This window comes from Musca autumnalis, unplaced genomic scaffold (genome assembly GCF_047663935.1).
Source record: "Musca autumnalis isolate F117 unplaced genomic scaffold, ASM4766393v1 scaffold_3, whole genome shotgun sequence".
NCBI classification, from domain to species: domain Eukaryota; kingdom Metazoa; phylum Arthropoda; class Insecta; order Diptera; family Muscidae; genus Musca; species Musca autumnalis.
In genome coordinates this window covers 158,977,055-159,004,289 of record NW_027411866.1, presented here as the reverse complement: position 1 = coordinate 159,004,289, position 27,235 = coordinate 158,977,055, and the positions used below count along the sequence as shown (strand labels likewise).

At 36.4% G+C, this 27,235-nt stretch overlaps 1 protein-coding gene across 1 annotated transcript in view; it reads right to left on the bottom strand.

The window, feature by feature from the left end:
- The window catches only part of Myc (bHLH transcription factor Myc), a 116,420-nt gene extending 89,448 nt beyond the window's left edge, over window positions 1-26,972 (bottom strand). The window contains exon 1 of the mRNA XM_073975135.1: window positions 26,518-26,972. The gene's annotated coding sequence lies outside the window, so the exon portion shown is untranslated. The remainder of the gene's footprint in view (window positions 1-26,517) is intronic.
- Window positions 26,973-27,235: the final 263 nt, after the last annotated feature.

The window sequence follows — 27,235 nt, the reverse complement described above, 5'->3', positions numbered from 1 at the left end:
TTTTGGATAATTAGGAAGTGTAGAATTTCTCCAGAAAAAATTGTACCATTGTAATAGGGACCGTGAAAGCAACTTTCTGTAAAAATTTTCAAATAGATACGATACGTGTTCTCAAACTGCACTTTTCCCAAATTTTGTGTGGGAGATACCCCAAGGACGGGACCGATATAGTCCCTATTCCAACCTGATACATGAATGGATGAAGTAATACGATATCCAAAGATTGGACCAACCAAAAACTCCCTGCGAAAGTTATCTTGTGGATTTTTCATTTTAGTTGGTTCCGTCCTCAGAAAGTATGGACTTTTGTGGGGGTGGTACGCGAAGGAATGGACCGAATTTTCATTGTGGAATTATAGGCGATAGTCTCTTAGAAATAGGCTAAACACAACGTGGATGACATTACTTATACTTAACTAGTTCATACGAACGATCCGTTTTATTAAGCTAGATAGTGAACTTAATCGTTCTAATGAATTAGATTTATGCAACACATGTGAGATCACAGGGAACCCACCGATCACTGGAGAAAGCGGGAAGGTAAAACCGAAGACAATAAGGAAATATTGGTAGTATTTTTAAACCCCCTCGCTACATCCCACACCTTCCCAATATACACCTGATCTAAATACATAGAAACAAACCTCATCTTATATCTACACTCAGGAAGCTAAAATAGAAAAATCTAATTAACAATTCAATCGAATGTATAAACAAATCCACATATGTTATCGATTAGGCATTTTAAATGAATGATCTATATATTGATATACATTTAATAATTAATTGAATGGCCTACCAATGTGTGGTGTTTTGCGTGTATAGCTTGAATTTATTAGGTAAGGAAGAGCAATACGGGGTAAATATGTTTCGCTTGTCGGAATTGTAATATGGAAAATAGTGTGGGATGATTGTTATACTATTCCAAAAAAAAAGCAACAATTAAGAACGGCGTTAAGTTCGGCCGGACCGAACTTGTTGTACCCTCCACTACTAGTATAATTAGTTCCCGTTAGTTTCCGTTCGTATATTGACGCCTCCAAACAATAGTATGCTAAGTCGACTTAGCATGTTTTCAAGTTCTTTACATTTTTATATTTAACGTCCTTTAACTTAAATTCTGTCAGATTTTGGTAATGATCGGACAATCCGAACAGAAGTTATAAACGAATTTTTACTTAGCATAGTACTGAAGGTCAAAGAAATTTCCAAACTTTTAGAGATTGTCCTGCAAAACTCGCTTTTCAGAATTAGCAAACTATTATTTGGAGGTGTCGAACGCCCTTTAACTTAAATTCTGTCTAATTTTGGTAATGATAGGTCAATCCGAAGAGAAGTTATAAATAAATATTGACTTAGCATAGTACTGAAGTTCAAAAAAATTTCCAAACTTTGAGAGCTTCTCCTGCAAAACTCACTTTTTAGACTTAGCATACTATTATTTGGAGGTGTCGATATGAAGAACACTAAATACCAAATTTTAAGCAATTTCGGTAAAACAATGTGGCTAACCTTCAAAATGCCGAAATTCGGGAGGTACCCTTCTATGGGGGCTATATCAAAACGTCGTTCTATATCTACAAAGTTCTGGCGAAAAGTTTTTAGACTCAAACCAAATTTCCGATATTTTGGTAAGATAGTGTGGCTAAAACCTTCAAAATACCGAAAATCATGGGGGGTATAGGAAGACGTGGATCTATACTGATAATTCTCTTCTGGAATATTTTATAACCCCATGGAAGATAAAATGTTAGTCATTTCGGTGGGATATTGACGTCACAATCTCCAAAATACCGAAAATCTGGCGGTACTGTTCTATGGGGGCTATATCAAGACGTGGCCCAATACCGACAAATTTCATATGGAAAGTTTTATACCCCAAATGAAGACTAAATACCAAATTTCCGCCATTGCGGTGGAATATTGAGGCCACAACCTTCAAAGTACCGAAAATCGGGAGGTGCCGTTCTATGGGGGCTTTAAGAAGGCGTGGACCTATACCGACACATTTCATATTGAAAGTTTTTATATCTCAAATGAAAATAAAATACCAAATTTCAGCCATTGCGGTGGAATATTTAGGCTACAAACTTCAAAATACCGAAAATCGGGAGGTACCATTCTATGGGGGCTATATGAAGGCGTGGCCCTATACCGACAAATTTCATATGGAAAGTCGTATACCCCAAATGAAGACTTAACACCAAATTTCCGACATTGCGGTGGAATATTTAGTCTACAACCTTCAAAATACCGAAAATCGGGAGGTACCGTTCTATGGGGGCTATATGAAGGCGTGGCCCTATACCGACAAATTTAGAGGGGGAAGTTGAATTCGCCAACGAAGACTAAATGCCGAATTTCAGCCATTTCAATGGATATTTGTGGTCACAACCTCCAAAATACCGAAAATCTGTCGGTACCTTTCTATGGAGGCTATATTAATGTGTGGACCTGTACCGACAATATTTCTGGAAGAAAGTTGTATGCCCCCAACAGAGACTAAATATCAAATTTCAGCCATTAAGGTGGAATATTGAGGCCACAACCTTCAAAATTCGGAAGGTACCGTTATATGGGGGCTATATGAAGGCGTAGCCCTATACCGACAAATTTTATATGGAAAGTCGTATACCCCAAATGAAGACTTAATACAAAATTTCCGCCATTGCGGTGGAATATTGAGGCTACAACCTTCAAAATACCGAAAATCGGGAGGTACCGTTCTATGGGGGCTATATGAAGGCGTGGCCCTATACCGACAAATTTCATATGGAAAGTCGTATACCCCAAATGAAGACTTAATACCAAATTTCCGCCATTGCGGTGGAATATTTAGGCTACAACCTTCAAAATACCGAAAATCGGGAGGCACCGTTCTATGGGGGCTATATGAAGGCGTGGCCCTATACCGACAAATTTCATATGGAAAGTTTTATACCGCAAATGAAAACAAAATATCAAATTTCAGCAATTTCGGTGGATGATAGTGGCCGCAACCATCAAAATACCGAAAATTCGGGAGGTACCGTTATATGGGGGCTATATGAAGGCGTAGCCCTATACCGACAAATTTCATATGGAAAGTCGTATACCCCAAATGAAGACTTAATACCAAATTTCCGCCATTGCGGTGGAATATTGAGGCCACAGCCTTCAAAGTACCGAAAATCGGGAGGTGCCTTTCTATGGGGGCTTTATGAAGGCGTGGCCCTATATCGACAAATTTCATATGGAAAGTTTTATACCCTAAATGAATACAAAACACCAAATTTCCGCCATTGCGGTGAAATATTGAGGCCTTAACCTTCAAAGTATCGAAAATCGGGAGGTGCCGTTCTATGGGAGCTATATGAAGGCGTGGACCTATGCCGACAAATTTTATGTGGAACGTTTTATACCAAAAATGAAGCCTAAATACCAAATTTTAGCCATTTCGGTGGATGATTGTGGCCACAACCTTCAAAATACCGAAAATCTGGAGGTACCGTGGACCTATGCCGACAAATTTTATATGGAAAGTTTTATACCACAAATGCGATGGAATATTTAGGCTACAACGTTCAAAATTGCGGAAATCGGTTGGTACCGTTCTATGGGGGCTATATCAAAACGTGGACCGATATAACCCATTTGCAATACCAAGCTTCCTAGGAGTAATATAAAATTCTATACCAAATTAGAAATTATACCAACATAGAAATTGCAAGCTGTATCTTGATTTTGATAGACGGACGGACAGATGGACAGGGTTATATCGACTTAGAATTTTACCCCGATCAAGAATATATTTACCTTATAGGGCCTCTGATGAATATTTCAATGTGTTACAAACGGAATGACAAATTTAATTGTACCCTATGGTGGAGAGTATAATAAAATATTTTCCAAAAATATTCCCCAAGGGACTAGGAAAGACTTCCCTCAATCACTGAGGCCAGCCGCAGGTTAAAATATGCGAGCTGCTTTTTTATAAGATACCGCGAAGGGAGCACACAGGGGATATGTATGTCAAAATGTTGACTAAAACTCCTATTGATCATATTGAATACCTCGTGAGTTTTCTCACTCTCTCCTTTATGTTGAAACGGCGGAAAGACAAAACTTAAGGGGAATTTTCGTTCAGTTCTGATTGTCTTCCTATGTCAAAACTAACAAATTCACATAAATGACTATATAATCCTCTCCTACATAATCCGTACTTTTGCGCGTGGGCGTTGATAGACGCATCGTATTCACAAGGTGTTAAAAGCACTGTGGGGTAGGCCGCATGGCTGGTACCCACATAAAGCACGACGTCGTATAATCCTCAATATGTGTGGACAATCGATAAAATATTGTCTTCTGCAAGACTAGAACTCATGACCTGCTCTCTGTAAGGCGGTTAATACTTGTTTTAGAATTCAATGTTCGTTTCTTGTACTAACACCACCCTAATACTCTTGCCCCTGTGTATATCCTCAAATTGATAAGTTACCTAAATTGTATGTGCGTGTGTGGCCAATTGTTTAAACAAAATACATACAACACCTTTAGCTTAGCTCATTTGTGTATCAACTAAACGGCAACGCACCCACCCACCCAACTCATCATCCATCTATCTGTTCTATTCTACGACAACAGCAACAACAAAGCGGTACAAGGCTTCATTGTCTGAATATTGCAATTGCTTAAATAATTAAATATTGTTTAGCGTTTTTTTTTCTTTCTTTCGGTTGTTAATACACAAAAGCTGCCTAGTTTCCTGCTACCACAGGTGGCCGTAATATTTCTTCCTCCAAACAAAGTTTTTTAATATTTACACAATATTTTCTATTTGTTTATAAAATATTTAACGCTTAGAAACAAAAATAGAGCATAATAAAAAAATATGTGTTAAATTTCAAAGAAGAAGCGGGTATTGCTAGTTAGATTGTCTTAAATGTGTAATAGTTTTCGTCAATATGTTAAAAATAGAATTAAAGCAAAGCATTTTTATTAGAAATTAAATATAAAAGATGACCCAAGGGGGGAGATTGATTTCTCTCTCTTAACATGTCACAGGCAAGTCATAAAGTTAGGCACAAACTTTTAACCTCGATCTGCGTAGAAAACTTTAATTCTGCTACTTGTAGCAGTAAGAAGTGATTACCACCACAAATCCTGGAGGCTACATATCATTGAGCTTTTCTTTTTTATATTAAAGAAGTCGTGTTTAGCTGTTCTAGGATAATAGGGGGACAGGGTAACAAGATGAGATATATGGTCAGCACATCTTCGCATCTGATTCATATGCCACCATAAATCACATCGTAATGAAGAGATGTTGATCATGATATAATGCTCATATGATCTACACAAAAGATTCAATATATAATCTTAATGATAAACGTCAACATTGCGGCGGTCGGCTATAAAATATTTGCATGACTAGTTCTAAATAGTGTGAAAACAATTTATTTTTACTAAATTGTCAAATAAATATATTTGGGTGGGATTTTTTTACTTGTTCCGACTAGTAAAAATATTCAAAATATTGCTAATACGCAAAAAATATGAATCACATTTTTTGGCAATTTTTTTTTGTGTTATTCGCATTTCATTCGCTTTGTGATTTTGTTGAGAAATGTTATTCTCTAGCCGTTATATCTTATATTGCCAACTAATAAAGCATAGCATTCTGTTTGAGCGTCAAATGCAAATTGACTTATGTGCTTTAAAGTTATGATGACTAATGCGTTCTGGTGAAAATAAAGAAAACACGAGTAGAAAGGAAAAGCTTCGAAATATACGACTAAGCAGCCAATTTTTCTCAATCGGTGTGATGCAACTGTGGGTTACGTAGGGGATGTAAGAGACCAATTAACGATTTTAACCCAATTTAACATGGTAAAGCTCAGGATTTATCTCAAGAGGACTTCCAGGCGTATACCCAGAAGAACCATAAAAAATTTGGTTGGACTTGGAATGTTTTATACCCCCAAGGAAGACTTAATGCCAAATATTGAGGCCACAACCTTAAAAATACCAGCAATCCGGAGGTACCGTTCTATGGGGGCTATATGAAGTCGTGAACCTATATCGAGAAATTTCAGGTTGAAAGTTTAATACCACAACGAAGACTAAACACCAATATTGAGGCTAAAACTTTCAAAATACCGAAAATCGGGAGAAACCGTTTTTTGGGGCCTATATGAAGACGTGGACCTATCCTGACAAATTTCAGGTGGAAAGTTATACACTCCCAACGAAGATTTTATAGAAAAAGTCAGCCATTTAAGTGATGTTGAAGCCACAACCTTCGGGAGGTGCCGTTCTATGGGGGCTATATGAAAACGTGGACCCAAGCGGACAAATTTCTCGTGTAAAGTTTCATACACCATACGAGTTTCTGTCTAATCAGATTTGCTCTACGACCATCCTAACCATATATGCATTTGCATAGGATTCCGCTGTCTAGTGATGACACCAATAGACTACGAAGGGTCAAAAAACATAGCACTAGATTTATCCAAAAACAAGAAATCAAATTGATCACGTTGCACAGTGGATTCACCCATTGGCCAAAAATAAAAAAAATTAATGTCAAAATTTTGGTACAACATGTGGCAACTCTAACAGCTATGACATGGACCTTTTTAAAAATACATTAGTTTTTGTTTCATTCGAACGCGATCTTCTTAAGAATAGCTTCAAAAGTCGGAACATTTGACTAATATTTTTGTTGTGAGTACAACCTATATTTTAAGTGTAAGTAAATATATTCCAAATATCGCGAAACTAATACGTATAACAAAATATTATAGTGGATTTTGAAGGAGGAGGTAATAGCTTAATTTTCATTAAACAAGTAAAAAAGTATCAGTCGGCTTTGCCGACAGAGATATACCCTCAGCCTGTGTATATTGAAACAATTTTTTTCCAAAAAACGCATGTATTTAGGGAGTTTTAAGAATTTTGGGCGTTTGAACTGACAAAAATGTTGATTAGGATTTAATATCAAAAGTTTTGCGGAGGAGATACTAAAAAGAATGGATCTCCAGCCACTACATATGGTACCATAGGGGTTTTTTAGAACTTCAGGGATGTTTGCTCAAGAAGTATGAACTTGCCCCTGAAACAACTTTTACCATCGCTATTGAGGCAGCGAATGCAAGGTGCTTCAACAAAAATCAAAGTGATTCGAAAGCAGGTCTTAAAGTGAACATGTATCCGAAACTTTGAGTGGGAGGTACCGGATGGAGTGGACAAATATAGTCCATATTTGAACCTGATCTATATCTGGTAGATATATTAGGATGTGTAAAGTATGGACCAACTCGGCCACTCCTTTTAAGAGTTATCGTACGCACATTTTTGAACTTTTGTGGGGGAGGTACCTGAAGGAGTGGACCGATATGGCTTATCTTCAAACTTAAACTATGTTTGGACAAAATATTACTAAGGCCAAACTTTGGACCGAATCGGCAGACCTGTTCGAGAGTTATTTTGCCCTCCAACCTCCTCACACGGTGTCATAGGGGGTTTTTGCAACTTTCAGGCTATTTTCTCAGGAAGTATGGACTTGCCCCTGATGAAACTTATACCGTCGTATGGAGGGCAGTGAATACAAGTTGCTAAAGCAAAAATCAAAGCGATTCGAGAGATGTTCCTAAACTGAACTTTTCCAAAATTTTGTGTGGGAGGTACCCGACGGAGTGGACCGATTGAGTCCATATTAAAACCTGATCTAAGTCTGGTACACGCTCCACGATGGGCAAAGTATGGACCAAATCGGTTACACCCTTCAAGAGTTATCGTGCGTACAAATTTTCCGAACATTTTCGAACTTTTGTGGGGGAGGTACCGGAAGGAGTGGACCGATATAGCTCATCTTCGAACTTAAACTAAGTTTGGACAAAATATTACGAAAGCCAAAATTTGAACCGAATCGGTTCATCCCTTCGAGAGTTATCGTGCGCTCCAGCCAGCCAGACAGACAGACAGACGGACGGACATTGCTCAATCGACTCCAAATTGTCTGAAACACATTTCGTCCAAACATACTTGGGGTCTAAAACCATTATTTCGATGAGGCACATTTTGCCCGTATGAAAGTGTATATACCCTTCATAGCCTAAAGGCTGAGGGTATAAAAATAGTGTTTTAGCGTGTTGTGGAATTCTAGTTAGCTGCATATTTTCTTAGTGTATTTTGTAGTGCCAATTCGATCATATACTAAAATTTGACCTAAGGTTTTAGTCATGATGCCCACCAGTGCCCACCTCGGGAATAATTTTCCAAAGTAGGTCATGGGTTCAAGATAATTTAGTATTTAAATCAGCTGCCATCTAGTGCCATACTATTAGAGTTTCTGGTCGGGAATTCCCGGCCCGGGATTTCCCGGGAATTCCCGAAATTTTTTGAACGGGATTTCCCGGGTAATTTTTTTGAAATTCCCGGGAATACGGGTATTTGTATTTTCATGTATAAGTCGAATATTATTTGTCTTATAGTTATTAAATATTGGAAATATAGTAGAATGGCGATAATTCGTGCCCCGATTATTCGTAATTGCGGGCCCATTGGAAAAATCGCCATAATTCGTATAAAATATGTATGTATGTATTGGTCCTCTCGATAATTGGTGTTTTTTCTGGAATTCGAAGTCTGTATAACCTCGCATAATTCTTGATTTATAGTTTATCACGGCAGTTCTAGTCTAAATTTTTATTGGTGGCATTCTTGAAGGATATTAATTTGCTAAGATATAAAAGCTGTGATCCATTCGAATTGTTGTTTTCTCCAAAATTATTGTTTGCAATATAAAACACTGTATAATATGTAAGTGGCAAATAGAGCATATTAGGATTGGAAACCAGTAATAACGATGGTATGTATGTTCATATAAGTACGACTCTATATCATTGGTGCCAACGTGTTGCCATTGTGAAGCCGTGTACTCAAAAGGTCAGCCGTGTAAAAATTCGTTATAAACGGATTTGTTATATGATCAACACGCATTTCGAACCATAAGGAGAACATACGATATCGTTGACTTTAAAAATATAGTCGGACAGCACTCTTCGATATCAAGGAAGCTTTGCTAGGATGGTAGTTGGAAAAAGATATTTTATATAACCTCCGCTAATTAGTCAGGAATAATTGGATTTTGACCGCATACATAAGATATTCTTGAACAGCTGTCATATGTCATATATGATTTACTGGTTCTTTCAAGATTTTGGCACAACGTCGTTTAAGATGTTTGCTGTTGCTTTTTGACCATATTGCTATTTTTCCCTTTATATTGTTCCAAAGAGATAACTAATGACACAACTACACATAAAGGGAGTAGGTATTTCATGTTTGCTTACTCTCTGTCACGTCTATGCCCCACGAATTCGATTTAACATAGTCCCGGGAATTCCCGGGTTCCCGGGAATGAGAAATTTTCATTCCCGATTTCCCGGGAATGGAAAAAAGTCGGGAATTCCCAAACTCTACATACTATAAATGGTGGGGCGCTGACTAAAGCTGCCCTAGAATAGGGTTTCTATGGATATATTAGCGTATAACTCTGTTACTCTGACCACGTACATAAACATAATTTGCATCAGTGGCAAGATGAAGAAATCTTGTTCCAAATTTGTCTTACGTTGGCGGTAGGTGCGTTTCAGGAAGAGCGCTATAAGATCTATATTAAAAATTTTACCAATTTTCAGACAAAAATTTTGATTTTTTCAGTCCGCTAAATTGGTTGGATTTTATGTGTTTTGTTTCCCCAAGCCTATTTTTGCAACATAAGATAATCGGGACCTTTGTACATGTCATTTTGTATTAACATCATTAAACAATTCTTACCATATACCCCCTCCAGAGGGGAAAGGGGGGAGAATGTTACGCTCGTGGTTTCTTAAAACAGTCTTCGCAGCAGCACAAAGCTGTAACCGGCGTATTGGCTTGATTTTTACACTCTAAATATTTTTGGCCACTTTCTCCATACAAGTGGATCCACTGTGCGTTGTGGGTGTTGGAAGTTATTCATCGAGTGTGTTGCACGATTGTTCCGAGGAGGAAACATTAAACGTACAAAGAACTAGTAAACTGTTTTCATCAATTGGACAATACTCGTAAATGTGGTCTGTAGAGTGATTTTGTGAAAATTCGCCTTTGGTCCCATACAAATTCCCCTTGGGCCCCATAATGGACAACTCTCTGAAGCGGTTATTCTCTGAACCCATGCCAATCAGCTTATCCATGTTTCAGGAAAGAACGGCGGTCAGATGTGATGAAGTCGGGTGGTCTGTTAACTGAGACGATCATCGGAAAATGTTCTGACGGGTTATCAGGACATTTCATTTATCGGACGGGGTGTCGCAATGATAATGTCTGGCGAGCTGCGACAATCCCCTTATATCCTCGTAGGAGCGTCTTCCTTCACGGTGTAAAATGTGGAGCTATCAATTTGCACCAGTCAACGCTGTATCCCTATCGTTATTGCCTAGAACGGAATGCTAAAGCTCATGATGGGTATTGAAGTCCTCTAGCACCAGACTGTTATTACCATTCAAAAGAGAACTAATGTATGGCATATAACGCAGAAAACAAATATTCATCGGCAGTATGTACAGATCAAGCAACTTTACCTCGGCAATTCCTCATTCAGGCGAAAGAGGTTTGTACTGGACAGACAGGTGTGTAATGGTGAGCTTTGTTTCCAGGATCGCGACTATGATGTTCTTCCAAGTTATAAAGTCTGCAATTTAGCTGACTTTATGCGGAGACGTTGCAATTTAATTCCGGAATCGATGTTTGATGAAATATATGTTTGGGCGCACACAAATATATGTTTGAATGAAATATAAATACAAACCCAAAAGTCATAAAAAACATACACATACACACATTTATAAATGGTGGTGGTTGCTAATTTTATTGAAATGCATAGAAATAGAAATACACAAAAGCAACAACATACACATAGGTACATACAAAATTCCAAATACAAAAAACACATAACAGACTTTAATGAAAGAAAAAACAATTATAAAAGATGCAAATAATAACGCAGTCCCATACTTTTAGAAAAAAAATAAATAAAAACTATTAAATATAAAATATAGAAACGTCGTTGAAGGCTTTTCCTTCATTTGTGAAATAAAACACATTCTCTTCAAAATTGAAATCATCAACAGGAAACCGGTATCTGGAATCAAATGATTATATAATGTAATAAATAGGTACATCCATATTTCAAATATATGCATTATATGAAAAATGTATTAATGTTATTACAAATATTAAATGCGATTTCTTCTTTATCCAACAAAGCAATATATTTGGCATTTAATTTACTAACAACCATAATTTTTTAAGAAAACACAAACCACTGATTTATTCACTCACGTTACCTTCTTTACTCAACGATTGTCTTGAGTAAACTGAAGAAACAATTTTCTCTGCTGTCTTTCCCTCAAAAAGAACAAAAATAATGCATGCCATTTTTTCTTATCCTCTACGCTTGCTAGGTTGGTTAACTGTGAGTTAAAGAAAAAATTACTGCTTGTGATAGAATAAATCGCAACAACAAATAACGAAATACAAGCGTTTGTCCGCATACACACCACCAAAGCAAAAACAAACTTTTTCACCCTCCCGTCATCGCTGCTACGCCTTCTATTGCACCATACACACAGCTCTTTATTCTAAAATAAGCGAGAGCTCTGCTGTTACGCTCTTTGTCAAAAATCCTTTCTCCACCCATAAAAATATGTTCTAACATAAAAAATACAAAAATACAAAATGTTGCCAACAAATATTTGTTTAGATCCAAATATATTTCTGTTTTCGTTTATATTACGGTTACACTAGAGTTTTTTGCCGGGTTAACCCACTTCAAGAGGATTTATTTGACGTTTGAGCTATGGAATTGACGTTTGAAACCCAAACCCACTGGGTTAATCCGGTTAAGTGTAACCGGGGTATTACAAAAAATAGCAACACTGTGCGACATCGACATCATGAGTCAAACTCTGTGAACGGTAACATCCATCTTCGAGTAGGAATATGCCAGATGGGTGAAGAGACAAACATAGATACATCAGCGTCTTGCAGATCCGGTCAGACAGAGGCTTAAATAGTCGTCATGCCAATAGAACTGGAATCAGGACCTATCTAACATTAGAGCCTGAAAACAACGTTTTTTTTATTTTTCAAAACAAAATATCTTTGTACAACTTTGCATTTTACATGCCACACAGCCCATGATTATAAATGCGTATTTCTGTGTGTGTGTGTCAAAATAATTGTTACCTCGGCCGACACTTGATTTGCTTGATTTAAATTTAAACGGACCCAAGCCGACAGCAACATTTGGCTAACTAAAATAATCACGAGCAATGGGGTTTATTTTGAAATTGTATCTATTTTGAATGAAAAGAAAAAAAAAAAGAGAAAGCAAAAACAAAAAGAAAACACCCAACAAAATAAGCACTAAATCCTTTGTGAGGAACGACTATGCCTTGTAGAGATACAGATGTGCAAGGTACAAAATTCGCTATCGATACATAGACCCCCAAAAAAAGAAAAAGTGAAGACTGATCGTGGGTAGCGGTGTAACAGATGTAAGCGGAAAAAAATGCGCGTGTACTTGTCTTCACAAAAAAAGCAATGACTTTTAGCGGCGGAAAATGTTAGCCAATTTTCGAGTGAATGACATTTTTTTAGATGAATTTTTTGTTGTTGCATAAATAATAGAATAGCAACAATGCCCAGAAATTAAAAATAACAACAAATGCTATAATTGCGCAATACGCGTGTTAAGGGGATATACGCACTCATATTGTTTTAGTGGCAGAAGATGGGAAAGATTTCTAAACATCTTTTCTTATGACTAAGGAATTTGTAAGTACAAATTAAGCTAACATTTCTCAGAACAAATATCTCCCACACAATTTCTCTAAATCTATGTACTCAATAGATATAAAGATTAGTCTCCATTTGATTTTATCTTGGGATAGGTGCGGTGCATTGTTGTCAATTTATTCAAAGTATAACTCTTTGGATGGCATAGCACATTTCTTTTGTTTGTTTATATTAAGGTTTTTTATTATTGTTGTTGTTAGTAAAAAACTTTCTTATTGAAAAAGAAAACAAAACCTAAACAAAACAAAACTGCAATTTATGCATTATTTATTGTACACGTCGCTTTCGTTGCTGTTGTTATTGTTGTTTGTACTACTTAAATAACGACGACAAACTTTGGGTTGTACTTTTTACGCGCCATTTTTTATTAGATACAATGTATCATTTACTTATTTCACTATCAGTCCTCGTGCAGTTTTCTAGGTGTTTTTTTGTCGTCTATGTTATTCTTGTAAAATTATACATACGTACATATGCACATCTAGTTACGAGGTAAGTATGCTGTCGAATGGGAATTAAAGAAATTTTTAATTTTAATTTGAGTAGAATGATGTAGCAATTCGATTGGTTCTTCTTCTATATATAGAAGACCTTCTATAATTCTTCTATATATAGAACATCTTCTAATAGTCCTTATAGAGTTCTTCCATACATCCTAATAGTCTTCTATATTAAGAAGACTTTCTATACTTGGAAAACCTTCTTTGGGTCATCAATATATAGAAGACCTTCTATACACGATCACAAACACATACTTGTTGAGGTCGAAGATTGCTCCGGGTCAATCATCTATTACTTACTTACTTAGCTGGCCCATTACAGAATATTTGTTCCATAGGCCGAACTAAGAAAAGATCTCCAATTCTCTCTATTTGTTGCTTCACACTCTGGAATTCCTTGGCCTGCCAATTCTGCGTGCACCGCCAAGCGGTTCGTATAAATACCCCTTTTTAGCGGGTTCATCTTCGCCCATTCTTATTATATGGCCTAGCCAACGCAATCGCTGCATCTCGATACGTTTAACTATATTGATGTCGTTGTATAGCAGATACGGCTCGTGGTTCATGCGACGTCGATATTCACCGTCAACGTAGATTGGTCCGTAGATATTTCGAAGAATTTTTCTCTCAAACACACCAAGCACTGCCATGTCTGCTTGCGCAAGTACCCAGGCTTCGGAGCCATACATCAGCACGGGTAGTATCAGTGTTTTGTAAAGCGTTATTTTTGTTTGACGGGATGTGGCTTTGTTTTTAAACTGCTTACCTTAACCAAAGTAGCATATGTTGGCCAATAAATTCTTCTTTTTATTTCACAACTGATGTCGTTAGTTGTGTTTACGGCGATGCCGAGGTAGACGAAGTCTTTTACTACCTCCAAATTATAGGTACCAACTTCCACAGTTGGTCCGAGCTCTATGGACGCAATTTGGTCTTTTCGCCGTTTACCGCTAGACCCACTTTAGCAGATTCTCCTTCGACCTTCACAAAGGTATCAGTTACTTCTTTTACTGATCGTCCCATGATGTCCATATCATCAGCATAATCAAGTTACATGTGGCTATTGGTGTAGATTCTGCCACTTCTTTTGGCGTTTGCATCTCGTATAACCTTTTCCAGCAGGATGTTGAAGAGATCACATGAAAGGCTGTCTCCTTGTATGAAACCTCTTTTGGTACAAAACACTTCGGAGAGGTTTTTCCTATTTTAACTGAGCATCTCGTGTCAGTTAAAGTCATTTTACAAAGCCGAATGAGCTTTGCCGGGATACCAAATTCAGCCATGGCTTGGAATACCTTTGAACTCAGCGGGCTGTCGAAGGCTGCTTTATAATCGACAAAAAGGTGGTAGGTGTCGATCTGCATCTCTTGGGTCTTCTGCAGGATTTGCCACAGGGTAAATATCTGGTCAATGGTATACTTGCCAGGTCTAAAGCCGCGTTGGTATGGTACAATTATCTCGTTGACCATAGGCTTTAGTCGTTCGCACAATATCCCTGACACGATCTTGTTGGCAATAGGGAGTAGACTTATGCCCCCACAGTTAGAGCATACAGTTTTATCTCCTTTCTTGTGGACGGGGCACAGGATATTCATGTTAGAATCGTCGGGTACTCATTCTTCCTGCCAGATGGGGCTAACTAGCTGATGAATACACCTTATCAGCGTGTCGCCTCCGGTTTTGAACAGCTCCTGCTGCCTTATTATTCTTCAGCCGATTTATTGCTGTCTTTACCTCATATAGGCTGGACGGTATACATTCAATACCATCTTCAGGGATTTTATCTGTGGTATCTTCGTTGTTTTTATTAGTCTTGGATACCAACAGTTTTGAAAAATGTTCTTTCCATATCCTGAGTACACTATCTGCATCAGTTACCAAATTACCTTGCTGGTCTCTACAGGAGGAGGTGCCTGTACCAAAGTCATCAGTTTGATGCTTGACTCTTTGGTAGAATTTTTGGACTTCATTCTGGTTCCTGTACATCTCGATTTTTTACACTCCCGCTTTTCCATCTCCCTCTTTTTCCTGCGGAAAAGACGTTTCTCCTATTCTCCCTGTATCTCTCTCGTGCGCTACGAGTTGCTACGGATTGTAAAGTAGCTCTATATGCCGCATTTTTCTCTTCGGTGGCAGCACGACACTCCTGTTCATACCATAAATTCCTTTGTAGAGGTCTCTGGAATCCAAGTATGGATTTTGCGGCTGTTTGCATGGAGTGGGCAATACTTTGCCATTGCGCTGATATGTTATCGGGATGAGGAGTGTTTTGATTAGGCAATTGGGCTAGCTGAGTGGAATATGCTGTGGCTATCTGTTCCGATTGCTGCTTACCGATGTCTAACTTTCGTGTTATGTCTGTTCGTATTTTGTTTGCTACGTTTAACCGGGTGCGTACCTTTGCTGCAACTAGGTAGTGGTCCGAGTCTATGTTTGCACCTCGGAACGATCGTACATCCAACACGCTCGATGAATGTCTTCCATCTATCACAACGTGATCAATTTGATTTCTTGTTCTTTGGTCTGGCGACAGCCAGGTGCCCTTATGAATATCGAGATGCTTAAATCTGGTACTGCTAACTACCATGTTTCTTGCAGCTGCAAAGTCTATCAGCCTCATACCATTGTCAGATGTTTCACTGTGGAGACTGAATTTCCCGACTGTTGGGCCAAAGATATTCTCCTTTCCAATTTTGGCATTAAAATCGCCTAAAATGATTTTAATGACATGGGCAGGGCAACGGTCATATGTTTCTTCCACGCGCTCATAAAATATATCTTTGGTCAGTTCGTCCTTGCCTTCAGTGGGTGCATGAGCGCAAATAAAGCTGATGTTGAAGAATTTTGCTTTTATTCGAATTGCAGCAAGTCTTTCATTCACTGGGGTGAAGCTGGATATCAGATGTTTTAGTCTTCGACTAACTACAAATCCGCAAACCAAACTCATGCTTTACGTCATGGCAGCTATAATACAGTGCGTCCCTTTAGGTGTTGTTGTGACGCCTTTCCCAATCCATCGTATTTCCTGTATGGCAGTAATATCGGCCTTGTACTTTTCAAGTACGTCTGCCAATGCGAAGACTGCACCTTCTCTATAAAGAGTGCGAACATTCCAGGTGCAGATTCGCAGATCCTGTTCCTTAAAACGCTTGCGGGGTTCGTCAACTTTAGAGGGATTCGTTTTTCTTTTCTTTCGTTTTTTCTTAGTAGGCTGTTTTTTCTAGGGGAGGGTTACTAACCCGACGCCCAATCCCAAGTTTTTAACGTTCTTATGGGTGAACGCGCGGCACATGTTAGCTCACTACCTTTAACGGGTGTTAAAGGCAATTCCCCAGGTGACACCACGGGGAGGTCAGTGTCCCCTTGAGATGAAAGAGGGACCATGATAAATCCTGGGCTTTGCCATGTTAAAACCGGTCAGGACCGTTCCTTGGTATCTTCCATCCCCTACGTCACCCCCATTCATTGATGGAAGTCTTGATTCTCACTGTGTGGCTACACTTGTTCAATCTCACCTCGTTAATTTTTTTTTTGTTGGCAAAGGTGTTTTATACAAGTTAGTGTTTATTTTTAAATTAAGTTATTAAACAATGACACAGTAACTGCAACTTTTTAACTATCAACGCGTTGCCTACCCATCAAAGTTTTTATTTGCTTTTTACGCTGCGACGCGGTGAAGGTGTTTGCAGTAATGTGCACTTAAAGTGCAGACACCTTTTATTGACAATTAAATAGGAATAGTTGCGGTTTCAATCAGCGGCAGGTGTGAATGGTAGGATTCTTGCAAATCTATCCGGAAATAGGACATATTGTGGGGAATGGTCATGTGCGTAATTCTTTGTTCTTGTTCCTTCTGGGATTTTTATGGGTTCATATGTGTTAGTAGTACTAATATAAGAACCACTAAAAAGTCAATTGTCGTTGGGCCGAGTTTTACTTAATTAATGTCATCCGAATGACAATGGCATCATGAATTACTATTCACGACATTTTAATACAATTTACTTAACGAAACTTGTTTGTCTTTTGTTGTTATTATACAATAATTTTTAATTACCGTTTTTTTTGAATGCCAATTGTAAACAAAGTGATAATTACCTTTCGGATAGCATTTTGTCACATTAACAATGCAGATATTCGAAAGTAAAGTCCCTAAATTTGTTTGTCGTTCATGGGAAAGACTGCTTTAGATTGTTTATCTTTACTGTTGTGACATTCCGACGTAAATCAAGCAACAAATAAATTGAGTGCATTGAAAAAAAAACTTCTTTGTGCTTTTTATGACCTAGGCTATATATTAGGCCGGGGCGATTAGAAAAGCTTAACGGGAGCGTCGCTATTCTGATTCCTGGGATTGTACTGAGCAAAAAAGTCCACTGGACAATATGTCAAGCCTCCCCATTTCGACTTGAAGTTTTTTATCCACGTGTTTGGATATTTTGGCATATAACAGCCATTGAGATTTTCAATCCAATACTAAGCACAAAGTAATTGTATTGGTATGAATCAACCACTACAACTTAGCCATTAATTAACCCATTTGAAAAAATTAATTAATGTTCGAAAGGTATTATTCACCCCTTTAAAAGGAAAATGAATAATAGAAATCCGTTGCGAAAAAAGAAGTTATGCCCGTTTAAATTTTCACTACTTTTACCGTTATAACTGCTGAGGGTATAAAAGCCCAGTTCATTGCTTAGTCAAATAGCCCTGTAAAGTATAGCAAGGACATTGCTGCGAAATAAGTTATTATTTTAGGGCCAAAAAAAAGCAGTTAGCAAAACTGGTTACTACTTATTTTAGTGACCAAAAATAACCAAAAACTTCGAGCTACATGACCTTCTTTGTTAAAATAATGGGTTAGTAAGGGGTTTTGTAATGAGTATTTCTGGTGGGAAGTTACTAGTTATTTCTAAAGCAATTAAATCTAAGCAGGTTTTCATTATTCTTGAGAGAGTTATTGCTGAGGTTACAAAGTTGTTCGTTTTTGTAGCGTGCGTACTAACTCCCTAACACCCTGTCACAAGTTTTTGTTGAAACTGATAAACAAATAAGGAAAAAACATGTCCACATATTTCTTTCTGCTGCACACGGTGCGCCTTAACTAATTTTAAATGGAAGGTGCTTACACCTGGGAAGTTTTTGCAGATTATGAAACTAGAATGCTCAAAGATGAGAAATATCAAGAAACGAAAAAAAATCGCCGGAGGGATTTTCAAATAAATCGCGATTTAAGTTCACATTTTTAGGGGTTCTTTAAGTTTTCACGATTTGCTTGGAAACCGCGAGCCCTATGTAAATGGGCCTAAAGAAAATTTTGTAGTTGTGAAAATTGTCCACAAGACTTTATGATATTTTCGTAGGTTTAACCGTTCTTTAGATATAGAAGTTCAAATTGAGACAATGCACTGACTGTATCGCCTCCTTATAAAACAATGTCCTTACTGCAATTTCCCAAATTAAACTTATACATCTTGAAAATGGTACAACCTAGATAAAATAAATCATCCAATCTTGTAGAGAATTTTCACAGCTTCAACATTTTCTTTAGTCCCATTTTGATATGACTTGCGGTTTCCAAGCAAAATCTTGAAGACTTAAGATAAAAACCTAAAAATTCGAACTGAACCTCTATATCTTAAAAATGGTAAAACCTACGAAAAAACCTAAAGGTCAGTCTTGTAGAGAATTTTCACAGCTACAAAATTTTCTTTAGACTCATTTCGATACGACTTGCGGTTTCAAAGCAAAATCGTGAAAACCTAAAAAACCTCTAAAATTTTGAATTTTGATCGCGATTTATTTAAAAATCCCTCCGGCGATTTTTTCTGAGTTTTTTATTTTTCTTATCTATGAACATTGCTGTTTCAGAATGAGCGAAATCTTCCCATGTGTAAGCGGTTTTCATCAAAAGTTAGTTAAGGCGCACTGAGCATTATATTGTTTTATAAGGAGGCGATACAGTAAGTGCATTGTCTCAATTTGAACTTCTATATCTCAAAAACGGTAAAACCTACGTAAATATCATTAACGCCAATCTTGTGGAGAATTTTCACAGCTACAACATTTTTCTTAGGCCCATTTACATAGCACTCGCGGTTTCCAAGCAAAATCGTGAAAACCTAAAGAACCCCTGAAAATGTGAACTTAAAGCGCGATTCATTTGAAAATCGCTCCGGCGATTTTTTTGTTTCTTGAGATTTCTCATCTATGAGCATTGTAGTTGCAGAATCTGCAAAAACTTCCCAGGTGTAAGCACCTTCCATTTAAATTTGGTTAAGGCACACCGTGTGCATCGTATGTCAATATTTAATAAGTTAAAGCGGTCTATGGAGAATATACCACCTCGGGACCTTCATCATAATTCAAACTACTTTGAAGGTCGGAATTATTCCATTACGCACTCCACATAGTAAATATAGACTAGCGCAAAACTTAAAATACCCATATCTCAAAATATTTGATAAATTTATTAAAAATTGATGTGCCAAAAAAAGTTCTTCTTTGTGGGTGCTAAGTGAGAGGGTGTGGTCGTTGAATACATAAATGAATATCATCTATGCATGTACACGTCTGATGAGTTCTAATTACGTCTAGTTACGATTTCACAGCTATGCCATTGATATTTTTCGAGGTGGAAACAATTTAATGATGGTACTGCATTGCACAAACATTTAAACAAACTTTATGTCTGCTAACTGACTAACTGACGGTGTGTTCAAAATGTTTTTGTTGGTGCGAACGAACCAATGCAAAATACATTTGCACTACACATAGTATTTGAGAGTAGTAGGTATATCACAAAAGATAAATATACAGGTTTCATTGTTTATATTTATATAGGAAGAAGAAGAAATAAATTGCGTTCTTGTTGTTGTGGCTGTGTTGATATCTAAATACACGATCTAGGTAAAAGAAATTGTCTATCTGATAGGAGAAGAATAAGAGAGAGAGAAAAACATAAAAAGGGGAAACTGAAAAGGGAAAATGGACCACCAGAATTGTACGTAGTGTAGGTCAGAAGTTTTGAATTGAATACAATTAATTATTTTATCCTTTGTTTAATTTATTTCGGCTTAAGGTCAATAAAAGAATTGGTATATTTTATTATTTTCGTTTTATTTTCCAATATTTCGGCTAACAACAACACATTAATTATTTTATATATAAACTTTAAGTTATAGCCAAGCAAAAATGCGGCAAAGAAGCCACATGAGCCGAATAAACCATTACAAAATAATGTAAAGAAGTTACCTTTATTTATTGTGTATTATTTATAATTTATATGTTATAATTTATAATTTAAGGGTGACGTAGGGGATGGAAGATACCAAGGAACGGTCCTGACCAGTTTTAACATGGCAAAGCCCAGGATTTATCTTGGTCCCTCTTTCATCTCAAGTGGACACTCCCCGTGGTGTCACCTGGGGAACTGCATTTAACACGCGTTAAAGGAAGTGAGCTAACATGTGCCGCGCGTTCACCCATAAGAACGTTAAAATCTTGGGTTTGGGCGTCGGGTTAGTAACCCTCCCATAGAAAAAACAGCCTACTATGAAAAAACGAAAGAAAAGAAAAACAAACCCCTCTAAATTTGACGACCCCCAAACGCTTTAAGGACCATGATCTGCGAATCTGCACCTGGAACGTTCACACTCTTTATAGAGAATATTCAGTTTACGCGCTGGCAGATGTACTTGAAAAGTACAAGGCCGACATTACTGGCATACAGGAAATACGATGGATTGGGAAAGGCGTCACAACAACACCTAAAGGTGACGCACTGTATTATAGCTGCCATGACATAAAGCATGAGTTTGGTTGCGGATTCGCAGTTAGTCGGAGACTAAAACATCTGGTCTCCAGCTTCACCCCAGTGAATGAAAGACTCGCTGTAATTCGATTAAAAGCAAAATTCTTCAACATCAGCTTTATTTGCGCTCATGCTCCCACTGAAGAAAAGGACGAACAGACCAACGATATATTTTACGAGCGCTTAGAAGAAACATATGACCGTTGCCCTGCCCATGACATTTAAATTATTCTAGGCGATTTTAATGCCAAATTTGGAAAGGAGAATATCTTTGGCCCAACAGTCAGGAATTTCAGTCTCCACAGTGAAACATCTGACAATGGTATGAGGCTGATAGACTTTGCAGCTGCAAAAACATGGTAGTTAGCAGTACCAGATTTAATCATCTCGATATTCATAAGGGCTCCTGGCTGTCTCCAGATCAGAAAACAAGAAATCAAATTAATCATGTTGTGATAGATGAAAGACATTCATCGAGCATGTTGGATGTACGATCGTTCCGAGGAGCAAACATTGATTCGGACCACTACCTTGTTGCAGTAAAGGTACGTACCATTCTATACATTGCAAATAAAGCACGAACAGACACAATGCGGAAGTTGGACATCGATAGGCTGCAAACACAACAGATAGCCACAGCATATTCCACTCAACTAGCCCAATTGCTAAATGAGATCACTCCCGATAACATAACAACACAATGGCAAAATATTGTCCACACCTGCAAACAGTCCCACATGCAAACAGCCGCAAAATCCATACTTGGATACCAGAGACCTCCACAAAGGAATTCATGGTATGACCAGGAGTGTCGTGCTGCTACCGAAGAGAAAAATGCGGCAATCAGTAGCAACGCGTAGCGCACGAGAGATATCGGGAGAAAAGAAGAGAAGAGAAACGTCTTTTCCGCAAAAAAAGAGAGAAATGGAAAAGCGGGAGTGTGAAAAAATCGAGATGTACAGGAGCCAGAATGAAGTCCGAAAATTCTACCAAAGAGTGAAACATCAAACAGATGGCTTTGGAACTGGCACATCCTCCTGTAGAGACCAGGTAACAGATACAGATAACGTGCTCAGGATATGGAAGGAACATTTCTCCAATATGCTGGCAAAGACGATGATACCACAGATCCAAGCCCAGAAGATGGTATAGAATGTATACCGCCCGACCAAGATGAGGTAAAAACAGCAATCACCCGGCTGAAGAATAATAAAGCAGCAGGAGCCGATGGCTTACCAGCCGAGCTGTTTAAAACCGGAGGAGAAGCGCTGATAAGGTGTGTGCATCAGCTAGTTAGCACAATCTGGCAGGAAGAACGCGTACCTGACGATTGGAACCTGAGCATCCTGTGTCCCGTCCAGAAGAAAGGAGATAAGACTGTATGCTCCAACTATAGGGACATACGTCTTCTCCCTATTGCCTATAAGATAGTGTCAGGGATATTGTGCGAACGACTAAAGCCAATGGTCAACGAAATAATTGGACCATACCAATATGGTTTTAGACCTGGCAAGTCCACCACTGACCAGATATTTACCCTGCGGCAAATACTGGAGAAGTCCCAAGAGATGCAGATCGACACATATCACATTTTTGTCGATTATAAAGCAGCATTCGACAGTCCCCTCCGATCAAAGGCATTACATGCAATGTCTGAATTTGGTATCCCCGCAAAGCTCATCCGGCTTTGTAAGATGACTTTAACTGATACTAGGTCCTCAGTTAAAACTAGAAAGAACCTTTCCGAACAGTTCGGTACCAAAAGAGATTTCAGACAAGGAGACAGCCTTTCGTGTGACCTATTCAACATTTTGCTGGAAAAGGTTATACGAGAGGCAAATGTCAAAAGAAATGGCACAATTTACACCAATAGCCACATGTTACTTGCTTATGCTGATGACATAGACATCATGGGACGATCAATAAAGGAAGTAACTGATACCTTTAGGAAGGTCGAAGCAGAATCTGCGAAAGTGGGTCTGGCGGTAAGCGGCGAAAAGACCAAATTGATGGCGTCGACGCGCAAAGCGTCCATAGAGCTCGGACCAACTGTGGAAGTTGGTATCTATAATTTTGAGGTAGTTAAAGATTTCGTCTACCTCGGCACTGCCATAAACACAACAAACAACATTAGTTGTGAAATAAGAAGAAGAATTGTATTGGCCAACAGATGCTACTATGGTTTAAGTAAGCAATTTAAATCAAACAAAAATAACACTATACAAAACGCTCATACTACCTGTGCTAATGTATGGCTCCGAAGCATGGGTACTTGCGCAAGCAGATAAGGCAGTGCTTGGTGTGTTTGAGAGGAAAATTCTTCGAAAAATCTACCGACCGATTTGCGTTGACGGTGAATATCAACGTCGTATGAACCACGAGCTTTATCAGCTATACAAAGACTTGAATATAGTTAAACGTATTGAGATGCAACGTTGGCTAGGCCATATCATAAGAATGAGCGATGATGAACCGCTAGTCAAATAATGATTTAGATGTATAATAAAAAAACATAATCCTTAAAAGTCTCTCACAGATATGATATTTAATAGCTGTAGCCTTAGTCAATCCCTTCCCAACTATAAGTACTTGTGTATATAATGATGACTTCTACTGACCTCTAAGCCTATTCAAAATTTCATTGAAATTGGACATACGTAACAAAAACATGAAATCGACTGAAAATATATATGGGAGCTATATTCCAATATGAACCGATCTCGATATAATTTGGCACATTTATTTTTAGACCAAATACCGTCTCACATTCCAAATTTCATAGAAATTGAACATACATAGCGTGTTTGGTGCATTAAAATACCTTAAATCGGCCGAAAATATATATGGGAGGTATATTCAAATCTGAACCAATTCGATATAATATCTCACATTTTTTTCTACAACAAATTTCGTCACGCATTCCAATTTTCAGCGAAATTGGACATACGTAGCGCGTTTGGTTCATAAAATACCTCCAATCGGCCGAAAATATATATGGCAGCTATATTCAAATCTGAACCGATTTCCATCGGGGTGCCACCGTGGTGCAATGGTATGCACACCCGCCTTGCACGCTGAAGGTCGTGGGTTCGATTCCCAGGCCAGTCAACATCAAACACTTTTCAACGGTGGCAAAATACCCCTCAGTAATGTTGGCGACATTTTCTGAGTATTTCAGCCTTGTACAACTTCTCTACAAGTGGTGTCTTAGACACGCCGTTCGGACTCGGCGATAAACAGTAGGTCCCATATCATTGAGCTAATATGAATTGGGGTGCACTCATTGATGTGAGAGAAGTCTCCCCTGTCCCGCCTGGGATGTTTGTGGAACAATCACCGATTTCCATATAATTTGGCTTATTTATTTCTAGAACAAATTCCGTCACACATTCCAAATTTCAGCGAAATTGGACATATATAGTGTGTTTGGTGCATAAAATACAGAAAATCGGCTGAAAATATATATGGGAGCTATATTCAAATCTGAACCGATTTCAACATAATTTGGCACATTTATTTCTAGACAAAGTTCCGTCACATATTCCAAATTTTATTGAAATCGGACATTAATAGCGCGTTTGGTGCATACAATAATGAAGTCGGCCGAAAATATATGTATATGGAAGCAATATCCAAATCTGAACCGATTTGAATATAATTTGGTTAATTTATTTCTACATCAAATTCCGTCACACATACCAAATTTGGAGATTGTATCTGTAACAATTCTTAAGATATTTGCATACAAAATCTAATTATTTTGGAAGTACCTCCGGTTTTGATGCTGTATCTCCAGGTCAACGCGGAATTTCAAAAAATGATATAGCCCATTTTCATTCCAGGCGATGTAGCAATGTACCCTAAACATTTCAGGAAGATCGGTTCAGGGGTTTTTGAGTCTATAAGGCACAAACAAACAAACGTACAAACATTTATTTATTATTTATTTATTTATTTATTTATTTATTTATTTATTTATTTATTTATTTATTTATTTATTTATTTATTTATTTATTTATTTATTTATTTATTTATTTATTTATTTATTTATTTATTTATTTATTTATTTATTTATTTATTTATTTATTTATTTATTTATTTATTTATTTATTTATTTATTTATTTATTTATTTATTTATTTATTTATTTATTTATTTATTTATTTATTTATTTATTTATTTATTTATTTATTTATTTATTTATTTATTTATTTATTTATTTATTTATTTATTTATTTATTTATTTATTTATTTATTTATTTATTTATTTATTTATTTATTTATTTATTTATTTATTTATTTATTTATTTATTTATTTATTTATTTATTTATTTATTTATTTATTTATTTATTTATTTATTTATTTATTTATTTATTTATTTATTTATTTATTTATTTATTTATTTATTTATTTATTTATTTATTTATTTATTTATTTATTTATTTATTTATTTATTTATTTATTTATTTATTTATGTATTTATTTATTTATATTATTATTTAGTTTATTTATTTATTTAATTTTTTATTTATTTATTTATTCATTTATTTAATTATTTATTTATTTAATTTATTTACTTATTTATTTATTTATTTACTTATTTATTTATTTATTTATTTATTTGTTTATTTATTTATTTATTTATTTATTTATGTATTTATTTATATATTTATTTATTTATTTGTTTATTTATTTATTATTATTACTTATTTCTTTTTTGTTATATAAATTTATTTTTCGTTGTTGAGTTAAATAACAACTTCCATGGAATTTTTGCTACATACCTCGCATATTTTTTTGGTCAGAAATGTTTGAAATTTAATTGAAATCGTCGTAATTTAATATTTTGGCAACTTAAGAAATTCGGAACGCCACATGCATTCTAGCTTTCTTTTTATTTGCTTTTGTTGAAGATAAATTTGCAACAATGTTTGTACGTATGTAGGTATGTTTTGTTTTATTTTGTTAATGTTTAATAAACATTTGTTAATTAAGTTTCATGTGCTGTAGGTTAAGGTTATCTGCAGTTTACTTTGGCTTCAGTTTGGCAATGCAAACAATAAAACAAGGTTAAATCTTCTGCAAATTGGGTAATTTATGAGATAAATTCTAAGCAAAGGAAGATTTTAAAACAGAGACGTAGTTGTCTGGTGGGAGAAATATTCACTAATTTATGTACAAAATACTTAAGTTTTCTACATTTGTAAATTGGAAAAACCCCCAAATATGTTTTATCAAATCTCATTCATTCTTTCTCAAAATTCTAAGTTTAAATTTTATAAATAATATAAATAATTATAAGATATACTTTAGATTTACCTTATTTGGGCAGTGATCAGGCAGTTTCCGCCATCGATATGAATGAGTTGCGTTATTACTTTGGAATGCTTCAATTTCAATTTAATCACACGGCTATACATACTTATTTTTCACTACGTTTAAGTACTATATTTATGATTTCTATATATATATTTTTTTTAATTTTAATTAACTACTTAACACATTTCTTTAGTGATTAATTAAAATAAATTGCAATTTTTTCACACATATTATTTATAGCATTTTTTATTTTACTTTGACAAACATTTGAATACGAACTTAAAATTTATTATTTTTTTGTAATATTGAAAATTAAGCACTTTTAAATTAAGTGTAGAAAGACACTTGTTGAACGAGCAGGACAGATTTTAGATACATAAATACGATTACTCTTTTTGAACTTTGGCATCACAATTTGGATTTTTTTAATGATATATATTTTTGGTTGGTTTTATCTGAAAATATGTAAAAGAGAAAAGTGAATTTAGCGACATTTGTTTTAAGTTTGAAAGACGTTAAATAAAATACTACAATTAGATAAACAATATAGACTATCATATTTGAAGCGAAATTTTAACGAAAACAAGTAACAGTCGGCTTTGTCGACAGACAAAAACCCTCAACCTGTGTGAATCGATACATCTATGGACAGATCGTATACCGGATACACAACCTAGATCCTTTTCACTAAAAATAATGTATTTAGGGGTTTTTCAGA